Source organism: Apis cerana, linkage group LG5, assembly GCF_029169275.1.
Source record: "Apis cerana isolate GH-2021 linkage group LG5, AcerK_1.0, whole genome shotgun sequence".
Lineage (NCBI taxonomy): Eukaryota > Metazoa > Arthropoda > Insecta > Hymenoptera > Apidae > Apis > Apis cerana.
Genome location: NC_083856.1, coordinates 4361473 through 4373762, shown reverse-complemented (window position 1 = coordinate 4373762; position 12290 = coordinate 4361473). Strand labels below are relative to the sequence as shown.

At 34.0% G+C, this 12290-nt stretch overlaps 1 protein-coding gene and 1 long non-coding RNA gene across 16 annotated transcripts in view; one reads left to right on the top strand and one right to left on the bottom strand.

The window, feature by feature from the left end:
• Positions 1 to 5930, bottom strand: part of LOC114577367 (uncharacterized) — a 68221-nt gene extending 62291 nt beyond the window's left edge. For all 4 annotated transcript variants that reach the window (XR_009829612.1, XR_009829613.1, XR_009829611.1 and 1 more), the window contains exon 1: positions 5705 to 5930. This is a non-coding gene — a long non-coding RNA (uncharacterized LOC114577367). The remainder of the gene's footprint in view (positions 1 to 5704) is intronic.
• Positions 1 to 12290, top strand: part of LOC107996518 (nephrin) — a 419478-nt gene that overhangs the window by 340639 nt on the left and 66549 nt on the right. The gene's annotated exons all lie outside the window — the stretch shown is intronic.

The window sequence follows — 12290 nt, the reverse complement described above, 5'->3', positions numbered from 1 at the left end:
CTTTGTTGAATTTCCTTTTTCTCAAATTCGAATTCGAAACAAGTTTTATTTCCGCAATAGTCGCATCCAAACTGGGTGTTTTCGCGCGAATAACTCTTTGAACCATAAATTAACCGATGCACGAACGCTTTTGTTCGACATTATTCGAACGGGATTAACTGAAATGTCACAGCTGCGATTACAAACCGTTCGATCGAGCGTGGATATCGAATGGGGCGATCCAACGAAGAAAGGAACCGGCTCAACGACTGGTCATGAACACGTATTACTTTCGATTCTCGCGATAAACGCGCGTTATTCAGTTTACCTTATGACTGTGCTTGTACAGTGCTTCCTCCGTGAGAGAGGAAAAGAAAAAAAAAGAAAGGCGTTAAATCTCGATGCAAAATCCTTGTTAAATGGATCCTGGCAAACAATGGGTGACGTTAATCTTTTTATATTGCTACGAATGTATCGGGCTTCGTGTATAACATTGCTTCCTCGCGTGTTGAGAGTTGACGTTTATTACTTTTTATTGTATTATATTGAAATTTTACCTTACAATGTTGTTCGATATCGTTCGTTCAAAATTTTTCCTTTTATTTTTGAGTATTTGAATATAATTATATCCTTCTTGTACAACTTCATTTTTCTCGCGCATGATTATTCTATCTTTCGATTTTTCAAATTTCGCGCGCAGAAATATTAAATTCCACCTGTAAACCATATCTCTTCGATTCCTTCATATGATATTCCTTTCAATATTCAGCACTCTGCACTTTCACAATCGTACGATCAGAGCTTCCTTAAGAATCGATCCACCCTCAAGACCCACCATCTCCTATCCACCCTTTCAAATTTCGCGCGTTTCCCCTGCGGGTCCCCGCCATCCACGGAATAAAGGATCGCGGAGAGATCACCCAAATATCCTTCCAGTTCTTCGCCTGTCTAAACGGACCGAGCCGCAACAGAAACGTTGAAATCTCGATGGCGGAACCGTCCCTCCCGAGGGTATATCCTGAGCCCTGGGCGACGTGCGTACGCGGTGCACACGACTTTACTTACAAGTGCTCATACATATGTATCCCATCAGCATGCATATAACATCCGAGTAATTAATGTATGGCTGCCTGCCTTCCTCTCCGTTTCCCCTCTTTCTCACCCTCATCCTGTCGGTGATAAAGTTTTCGAGTCATCCTCGAGTTGGAAGCGCCTCTCCAACTTCTCCCATCTCACCCTCTTTTTTCTCTTTTCCCGCTTTCGAGCGTTTCTCCTTTTGTTCGCCTCTGCCACCACTTCCCTCTCTCCCTCGTGGTGCGACCACGTTTGGTTATTAAATTTGAGACGAGACCGGTTTTCAGGGATCGTCGCGATTCGCCACGAGGTTTCTGCGTTTCTTTTTTTCATGCGCGACGGGATGCGGTGTTAATAACAAGGGATTTGTGAAGAGTTCGAGGGAGAGGGGAGGAGGGTTGGTTGGAGAAAAACGTTGGGTGGCTAAGTCTGAAACGAGATAAGGTGGAATTAATTAATGAGGACAGGATTTTTGTTACTTTTGTACCGAGTGAATTGATTGTTCGTGTTTCTTGATTGAAAATTGTATCTTCTTTGAATTGATTTAGTCACGATAATTGGTCAATTACTTGTCAAATAAATTAAATATTTGAATTTGTTATTAGGGGAGCTAAATTTCTTAGAGACTAACATAATATGCTCGAGTTTAAACTTCTCTATAATTATAATCCGAAGAAGATATACAATTTATCCCATAAAAATTTTCATTACTAAGAGATTGGAAAAATTTACATCGATTCGATATTATTCCTTGAAGAAAAATGATGACCAACACCACCCCATCTGATTCATCAAAGACTCTTCATCCGAAGATGAAACAATATCCGATTGAAAAAGCAAGCAAATTCTATCTCGAAAGATACTCGAGACCAAACCGCTTAAATCCACGTACTAACTCTCGTTCGTGTTATTCACGAAAAGCCTAGATCACAAAATCGCGTCAGAAGGCAATACGCCTCAAAGGACAAGCATAAAACGCGAGGAGTCCCGTGATTCGTAACAACGCAATCAAAACGCTTTCAAGACTTAAAGCACCTGCCCCCATCATCGTAAAGCATCGTACCAATCTCGCCATCTTCGAAATTCACCTTTCATTTTTCCATTCGTTTCCACTCCACTCCGTCCCTTCCTCCATAAAATCCTCGGCAAATTGTAACCGATCGCAAATATTCGCGGAGGCGCGCCTCTCCACGCTTATTGACTCTGCAAATTAGTAAGAAGCAGCACTTTACGACCTCCGCTGCAACCTCGGGAACCGAAGGCATTAAGCTTTCTAGAGTCTAGATCTCGACGAGGGTTTGCATAAAATTTTCACGATGGAGGGCGCGTTGTCGATCGATCGACGTTGGATCGTTGATAGAGCGGGATGCACGGTGCACAGGTGCATCAAGTATTAGTTATGTTGTCATAAATACAGCGAACCGCGTGATTTCAATTCCAGACGAGCGGCTAATGGACGGGTCGGTTGGTTACATCCACGCACTGTGGAGGCAAACATGACATAATTAGTCGACGTGAATTAAGACGTGGCTTGCGGCTGCGCTAGGCATATGGTATCGCCGTGTACGATACTCAATTTATGCGAGTTGAAATGTATAAAATATCAAAGATATTGCAGCTTCGAGTAATTTGATTGTATTGTCAATTGCAAATATATATATATGATAAATTGTGGATAATACTGATTGAAGAAGCTATTTGTTGTTATGAATCTCTAAAAAAGAAGATATCAAGTTAATTAAAGATCAAGATTTACTTTTTCTTCTTCTTCTACGAATCTATCTTACTGAATTTTTATTTGTTTTCTGTGTTGGATTGAGATAATTAGCTACTATGATCACGTTTACTAAACTGTTATCCTATTAAACTCGAGCCAACCGATTCTCCGCATCGATATTCAACGGGAAATTAAAAAAGACTATCAATTTTCGAAGCCTCTATTGTCCTCGACCGACCACCGTTCTTTGACCAAAAATTCTCCGAAATACCAGGGGATATTTAGAAAAGATCGTGTAACGTACTTTCCACAGTCACTACAGGAAGAATAAACGACTGGTTTTCAATAACCTCGCCTCGTGAATCCGTTCAACCCTTTCTCTTCCTCTATTATTCCCTCCCTCCCTCTCTCTCTCTTTCTCTCTCTCTTGCTTCTTCTTTCTTTCGTCCGCTTTTGCAGTCGAACATCGGGCACTGGTGGTTTCTTTTTTTCGCGGATTCGCGAAAAAACGGTCGTCTGTGGAAAATCGAGGCACCTTTATCCCGGCCACCTGCCCGATCTCCTCCGCGGAGGCTCGTTTTAAATGTTCCTCCGCCATTGTTTGCGGCAACTTTCAGCCGCTTTTACCACCGCAAACAACCATTTTCATTTAGTTTTCTTTTCATCCGGCCGATGCGCTAAGTGAATTTTACTGCCCACTTCCATTTCGCTCTCCTTTCATTCCTTACGCGTACCTCTGACCCTGTTTGGTAAATCTAATCCTTGCTTTTCATAAAAAAAATCCTACCTTCCCCGTTTCTCCTGTGCACCATTCATTCCTCTCGTTTTCCCTTTTTACCCTTTCTTCCCACGAATTTTCTTCCGCTTTCTCGTCTGTTCTGTTCTTGCTAATTCTTGGTCGCGTTCCAATTTTTTGCTTCCCTGATAGATTGGTACATATTTCTTGCCTCTTAGGTTCGATACATTTCTCTCTTGTTTCGTTTGCGTTTCTTGTGTTGTTGGATTTGAATGGGTTCTGAGCTTATTTTGTGAGGCTCTGTTCCCTTTCTGCGACTCTATTTATGATCGTTTTTCCTTTTTCTCGATCCTTATTGCACGCGTAATTTCTCTTGTTTTCATTTTATCGTGTATTCATTTTACGTTCGTTTAACATTCGTAGAATAGGAATTTTAAAACAGAGAACGTGTTCGACACACGATAAAAAAGATATTTGAGAAAAAAGAAACGCGAGCCTTCTTGTTTCAATCCTATATATCAGATTAGTATTGAATATGTTAAATCGCAGAATAAATGAAATTGTAGAAGGGAAAATATTAAATTAAAATGTTCATTGGAATGAAAAAGATTTCTTTTCTAAAATACTTGAAAGAAAAGAGAAATGTATAATAAATTTACGTGACGCTATTACTAAAATTTCTATCGAATAAAAATTTCTGTTAATATCGCCCAAGTACTTCGATAAAAAAAAACAGGTTCGTGAAGTTCAGCACATATTTTTTTTTTTTAAATTAAATTGTACGATTTCCTTTAAAAAATTCATAAGAAAGAACTAATTAAACCGAAGTTACGTCGCTACGACAAAATAACAAGAAAGCTACATTGAATTAACATTAAACGTTACTGAAATAAACTGCAAACGTAACTTTCTAAAACTTTTTCCAACCCTCGGTTTTCAATTCCTCGACCTTCCAATTTTTACACTTTAAACACTCGGTCGTATTACGAAACGTTTAAATACATGGAATATATAACGCGGCGTGACCCCATTTCTCTGTTAATTGTACTATTTTTATTACACGGGACCACTCGAGAAACGATCTTTTTCACCGATTGTGGTTAGGTTCTAACTTTTCGATTCGTTTCACTCCATTCCACTTCTATTCTCCTCGAGAACGAAAAAGTTAATCGCGCAACGCTGTCAGACCAATCCTTTAAATTGGAAACAAAAACGGAGGGAAGAATAACGAAACGTGGAAATATAATAATAATATAAAGAGAAAAAAAGATTGGAGAAAGGAAAATTTGTCAATCATATATTCGAATCTAACGCATGGCATGTGTGATGGATTGGAATATAAATAAAAAAAAAAGGAAAGATTAAAAAAGAAAAAAAACAAAAGTTCCATTTAAAATGGTTTTCTGGTTGTGATTTTCGCGGCATGATTTTATTAATTTTGACATCTTTGAAACTGATATTCAATCCCATATATTTATCTCGGTGAAATCAGAGGGTACAATTTTAAATTTTTGTCGAGGATTTTTGTTACGTTTCATAGTATATAATTTGCAGTATAAATTGTTATTTTATAATTCTTCCAGGTGAAGTTTGTTATAAAGTTTAACAGAATTCTGTTAATATATTTTTATATGTTCAAAAAGTAAATGGAATTTATTTTTGTAACGTATCGAATTTTTTGAAATGTATTTTATTGGTTTGTTTAATTGAAATATATACGAATAATACTCTTGGAGAGTATCAATTATTTTTTATCGATTATTCATTATATATATATATATATCGAAGTTATCACGATAGAATAAAGATATTAATAAAAGATAATTCACTTACTTTTTACATTCAATACTAATTTCATCATAAAAACCAATTCAAATCGAAAATGTGAAATATATATTATGTAAATGTGATTTAATTGATTAATTATATAAATTGTAATGTAACAACGCATATATATATATGTGTGTGTGTATGTGTGTGTGTATATGTATGTATGGATGTGGTGAGTGACATATACATGTATATGCATATGACATACAAAACTAAAGCAAATTAATAATTATCATATCATACATCAAACGGATATTTCAAAAATCAGCGAATGGATTATTTCGGAATGCAATTTCAAGACAATATATTCAATATAAAATGGAATAAAAATATAATGATCATAAAAAAATATTTGCCTATACTCTTACCTTGAAACGAAGCGAATGAATTTACATTCTACATTTCACTTTACATCGCATTGATATCAAGTTTTCAATCACATGAAATTGTTAAGAATCACATCACACATATTTCACTCAATTGTACAAATATTTATTGAACAAAATACCTTATTAATATGAAATATAAAAATGAGAAAAGAGTCACTTCAAATCGTCACACGCCGCCATGATGAACTGAACCTATATAGTGTGTCCCTCTATGAAACTAATTTTCATAGTCGATAATACAGGGAGACGTTGTTACTGTCTAAGAAATATCACTATAGTCTAGAAATATTACTAAATGATATAAAATATAATATTACAATATTATAATAAATAATTTTTGTATATTCACTGTAGATGATACAATATTAATACGAGACGATATTTATGGAAAAAAATGAAAATAAAAATAATAAGAAATGCATGCTGCTGTATCGTAATTATTAATATCAGGATTATTTACCGATCGAAAAGAAGATGTATACGTATATCATACGTACATACGTATACGTATATATGTGCATACGGCGTGTAATTGAAACATGCACGATTTTCAACGTTATCGACAATTCGAGAAAACCAGGCATTAATAGGTACTTGTGCGGATCAACAATGTAATCGATTTTCATACTGGGTCGGTGATTTAATCGATAGTATCGCCTACATGCCGATTACTGCATTAACAAACACGATTACCTCGCGTCGACAATTAATGTTTGATCAGTCTACGTCCTTTTAAACCGTTTCGTTCATTGTGCGTTAAAATCATCGCGAAAGGATCGGATTTTCCCAGTTATCGATTCTCCCTGATGCGAATCGCGTAAAACCTCCCCCCTAGGAATTGTAAGTGGATACAATGCCGGACCTCGGTGATATCCCAAAACGAAACGACGTACCATTCAATGTTTCGCGCGCGCGTGTGTGTTCATTGAAAGAAATAATACGATGTTTATTTTCGAAGGTACGGAATTTCGCAGGAAATTGCGATACCGAGCAGATTAAAAGTAATTACAGATATCGTGAACGATGTAAAATTTCGAATGAAATTGAATTCCACGTTGCGATATTGCATTATACGTATATTTTTGTAAAGAAAATGGAAAATTGTTCCGACATTCTAAAACAAAAGAAACATAAAATGAAACATAAAAATTAATCTCGAATTCTTATCTTCTTCATTATACATACAATTTTTCTTAAAATTATATTATATCTCGCGTTCCTTTATCTTATCTTTCTCAAGGGTTAATTCAAAACGTCGGTATAATACATGTAATAAATTAATTTCACACGGCATAATGTACACGACACGCATGAACAATAAACCAGATCCATGGGTCAAAAACCGGCCACCCGTCGCGAGAGCGATAATATAAACCGTAGCTTCCTTCAAACACCTCCTCCCGTATTTTCCACTCTTTATACCAGCGTAACAATCGAACATTGTTCCCTTTGTTCCCATTCGAAGCGTAATGCAGCAGGATTCGAAGCAATTTTTCACTATCTCGTCGAGTAAATTAAAATCACCATCGTGGCATAAAACGGTGCGGTCATCCCCGGCCTCGATTCCTCGACAACCCCTCGAAAACATTTGTCGCCGGGTCGAGAACCTCCCTTTGGATACGTGTACACTACCGGTTTTCATCCGAAATGTTAAATGGTTCGTAAGTTTGGGCCCGTTGCCATTTTCAATATTCTCTGAATCGAGAATATATATATATATACCGAAGAACAATAATTAATACAAGAGAGCCATCGATTAATCATCCTTTCTTCGTCTCATCCCGCTGTCAACGACAAATTTTACGCCCTTCGCGAGAATTATCGCGTTTCATCGATTTTATCATCGTTTCACAGGGTGTGTTGGATATATTTGTGAGAGCTTCTATTTCACTTACACGAGCACGGTTTTGATCGTGGAAACAGAATTTTCGAATGGCCGGTTTTGTACGTTTCATTATTTTCGATTCGAGGCAGGGTTTTTTGGGGTCGCGGCCGATTTTTATCGTGTCCTTTTGTTCGCAACCTTTGTCCAGCCGCGTTTTTCTAAAAATAAGCGATTAAATACTATGTTTTTTTTTTTTTTGAAACACGGATCTTTTTGAAATCGTGAATTTGTTCAAAAGTTTAAATTAATTCTTGCTGATACTTCGAAAATGAAACGTTCATTTACAACATTTTAAAACAGACGAATGTTAATCTTTATACGTACTTTTGAATAATTTTCAAAAATTCAATTTACAAAAGGAGAATTAAGAATAATTCTTATTACTTATACAAACATGAATTATAAAATAACATAAATAAAAAGAACTTAACAAACCAACAATAGAATATATCTTTTTCAGTGAACGAACAAATTCACAATTATTCCAACAAGAGCCGAGAAAATGATAAATTTGAATAAAATTTAGAAAGCAAAGTAAAATAAGGATATATATTTTCAAAAATCGATCGATAATCAATAACTCACAGCCCCGTAAAAGATTCAATCAACCCTATAACATCATTATCACTGTGTCCAAGAGGAATATATCCAAGAGGAGGGGTAGTTTCGCTCGGTCGCACCCTGTCCTCTATTAGGATCGTTCGTTCCAGATTCCTGCGATCGACAATCGCATAGACGCACCGTGCCCAATGAGCACGTACACCTCGGATCGATTCCCACACGTATTATTAACACAGGTAGGAAATGGTGGCGCAGGAAACTTGGTGCGTTTTAACGTTTGCGGGCCACGTGAACAAATAGCCGGCGCATTAAAACACGTTTGCATATTCATAAGCGAAGGAACGCACTTAAGCGAGTTAACGACTCAACGAGCGGCTGAATATTCTTGACAGCCACCCAGTTGCGTTTTAATTAACGTTGCGAACCGTTGTTGACTACTGGCCATCCGTTATGCGTGCAAATTATCGATCCTGCACGGTTGGACCGCGAATCGTTTATGTTTTCACGCGTAACACGAGGCTGTTAATGTGAATCGAGAGGCGGTGATAAAAATGACCATTGTTTCAGCATTGTTTCGGTAAAGAGATATTGTTTAAAAATTTCAATTATTTTTTTTGCTTGGTAAGTTTCAATTGCCCGCTGTAAATATATTGTTTGTGGTAGTTAATTAATAATGTTTCGAGTTAAAATATTTGTTTGTGGTAGTAAAAGTGATCAGTGATTTGTATTTTTGAAAAGGCAAAAGGATATTGTCCATTATTTTGAATTTTTTTTATTAATATTTATTAAATATTTATTATAGATATATTATTTATAGAAATAACGTTTGAACACGTAGTACAAAAAGAATAATATCAATTGTAATTCTTCAATAGAATAAAAGATTATTTTTAATTTTTAATTGATAAATTTCAATTTTTCTTGGTAAAATAATAATCATATTGAACAATTGCTGCGAATAATAATGTATTTCGATATACAATACGGATGTTATAATACAAATTGAAAAGTTTATAACAAAAATAACAGTCATCAAATGCGAATTATTTATAAATTATAGAAGATTTAATTTATGAAGAATATATGTATTTATAACACTTTGTTGTGTACATAGTGAATCGATACAGAAGAAAGAAGACACTTAGTTTTCATTTTATTGATCGGATATTAGAATTCCAATACTATCTGAACAGTCGATCAAGAGGACGTACTGAAACTTTTACGAGACGCACTCCAATCTAGTTGCACAATGGCTTCGAAAATCTTCTTTAAAAAGATTTTACCCTTCTTGCGATTCAACAAAATTGTACCTTGCCACTCGATAATATTATTGATCAGCATGATATATCAAATTCTATTTAAATATTTTTATCAAGAAATTTTAACGATATAATTTAATTAAATTTCAATTTTCTTTATTAAAATATTCATATAACTTCTGCAATGTGTTACTGCAATATGTAACGTTCATGTAACATGATTAATGATTAATGATACGTATCAAATAAATTTATAATAAAAAAAACGACTACGATAAAATATAGAAAATTGTCTTTGGAAAAAATGTCAGACACAAAAGTGGCACAGGTGATAATTCGCTTAACATCATATTTCAAACGCGTTACATTCACGTCTTTCGTTCTTGTCTGCATGATAAGTAGAGAAACGTTCTATCAGGTAATTAATTGCGCATAATAGCCATCGATTAATCGGTCATTCTCGTCTATCGCTGACCTGAAATCCGTCATTGTCGGCGTTCCGTGACAAATCGGCTGTATCGTCTGAGAATACCGCCCTGTCAGAGATAGGAATTTAAAATAGATAACCGCAGTAAAAATAATCGAAATCTTGAAATGGTATTATCTTCTCTCAAAGAAATAGCAAATTTCGAACATTATATGTATATATAAATTTTTGTTTAATTTATACAAATAATTCTAAAAGATATGAACGAATAAAATATTTCTAACAGCATAAAATTCCTTTACAAATATCAAATACCAAATGATGCGAGTTGATAGATATTTCTAACGTTACTTTCTATTTATAAATGAAACGTTATTTCCTATTCCGATACATTTGTCCATGATATTAATTCACTATTCACTAAATTCACTATCTTCTCAAATCGAATATTCACTCATATACATTTTTCCCACGAGTTTCGGTCATGATAGTGGAAAAGGCAATACAATTTCCGATGAAAAAAACCAGGAAACGAAATTTCCACCCTTTGGTCTCATAAATAGTCAATTTGGTAGTATTTGACATGCCATTGACACGTTTCAATATTCAGCCGATGGATACACGATATCGAATTTGTTATCGTGTTTTGGATACGTTTCGTTTTTTCCCTCGATGGACAAAAAAAAGAGAGAGAGAGAAATATTAGTCTCACTATAGGAGCGTCAAATTATTGTAAATAGTTGCACGGTACAATTCTCGTGTTTTTTTAATATTTAGAAAGTACACCGTTCAAAATAACCATTATAAAAGTTAATTGAAGTTTTTGAAATGACAGAAAAATTACGTTCATACGTTTTCATTAAATGACTGATTTGTAAAACGTAATGAAGTTTTTTTCAGTAATTTTTTTTTTTTTTTTATTTAATTCGAATAATATTTTCGGAGCAAATATATTTTCACTCGGTTACTTGTATAGACAAATAAGATAAAATAAAGCGATGAATAATTAAGGATGATTAAAATTGAAGCAAATAAAAATTGATACATATTATTTAAAATGATAAAACTCTGTAATTAGTAGTATCATTTGTAAAAAAAATTTTTGTTAAAAGGTTTTGACAAATGGAATTAATTAATTAAAAATTTCTTGTTAATTATTCATTTTTTAAAATTTATAAATTAATATCAAATAAGTATTATCATTTTTTTTTATTAAAACTACATTACTGAAACGTTATTATAAAATGGCCAATAATGTTTCCACGTGCTAGAATTCTTTCTTGGCAATGTTTATGCAAATGATAAAAGAGATAAAACGAATAAAAAATGTAAATTAATACGTCTAATTGTCATTAACAAAGTATCTTGACCGTATTACGTTACACTTAGCCTCTATTCGCCCGTAGTCTTATTAAGGAAAATTATACACATGCCACACAAAGTATAAAGAGACCGGTAGACTTCAGAGTGCCCCGGTTAATTGCTACAATTACGTTTGATTAATGACTCTAATTGCACTTTCTTTTTCATTTTTTTTTTTCCACCTCTTTTTCTATTCCTCTTTTATTCAATCCTGTAACGAGCCACGATATCGTTAGCTAACGTGAATCAACGCGGTTACCCGAATGAATAACGAAAATTAATATTCGACGTAACTCGGTAATATGAAAGATTTATTCATTTCGTGTAATGCAGATGTTTACGACACGAGCGTGAATACAGGCTGCATGCATGTTGTTGAGTTTAGAACTTTGGTTTAATGTTAGAAGTCATTTACTCGGATATAATTATCAGCACAGTTCTCTTGAAACATGGTGTATTTAATTGAAAATAACTTTAGATGATTCTGTCTAATTTTCTAGATTAGTTACACGCAATATATAATGTTTAATAATTAGTATTATATTATAAAAATTAATATCACCGTAATTTTACACAACGTAGAGAAAATTGTTTGCAAATTTTAAAGAATTAAAATTTATGAATGCAAAACGAATAAGATAATAGATTAGATTCTTATAATAAGTTGGGTGGTCTTTGGAGAAGAAATTTTAGAAGATACATTTTAATTGTGCAATCTCAAAAGATTGAAGATGGCAATTAAGGGGCGCCAAAGGTTTTGACAAATGGGATAATTACCGAGTAATATATTATTAGCGGTTGCTTGATTATATTGTTTTAAAATAATTTAGTACTTAATAACAGGATAATGATGAATGGAAAGTAGATTATATTAATTGAGATATCCGAAAATTTTTCTTAGAATTCTGACACAAATTTTTTATTCTGCTTCTTATATAAGATTAAATTTTTTTCAATATGAAGATGAACTTTCAAATTTCAAAATGAAATCATTTTTTTTTTATAATCACTAGTTGTAAATTTATCAAAAATAAAAGAAAAATTATACTCGTCAAAAATGAAGCTTTATCA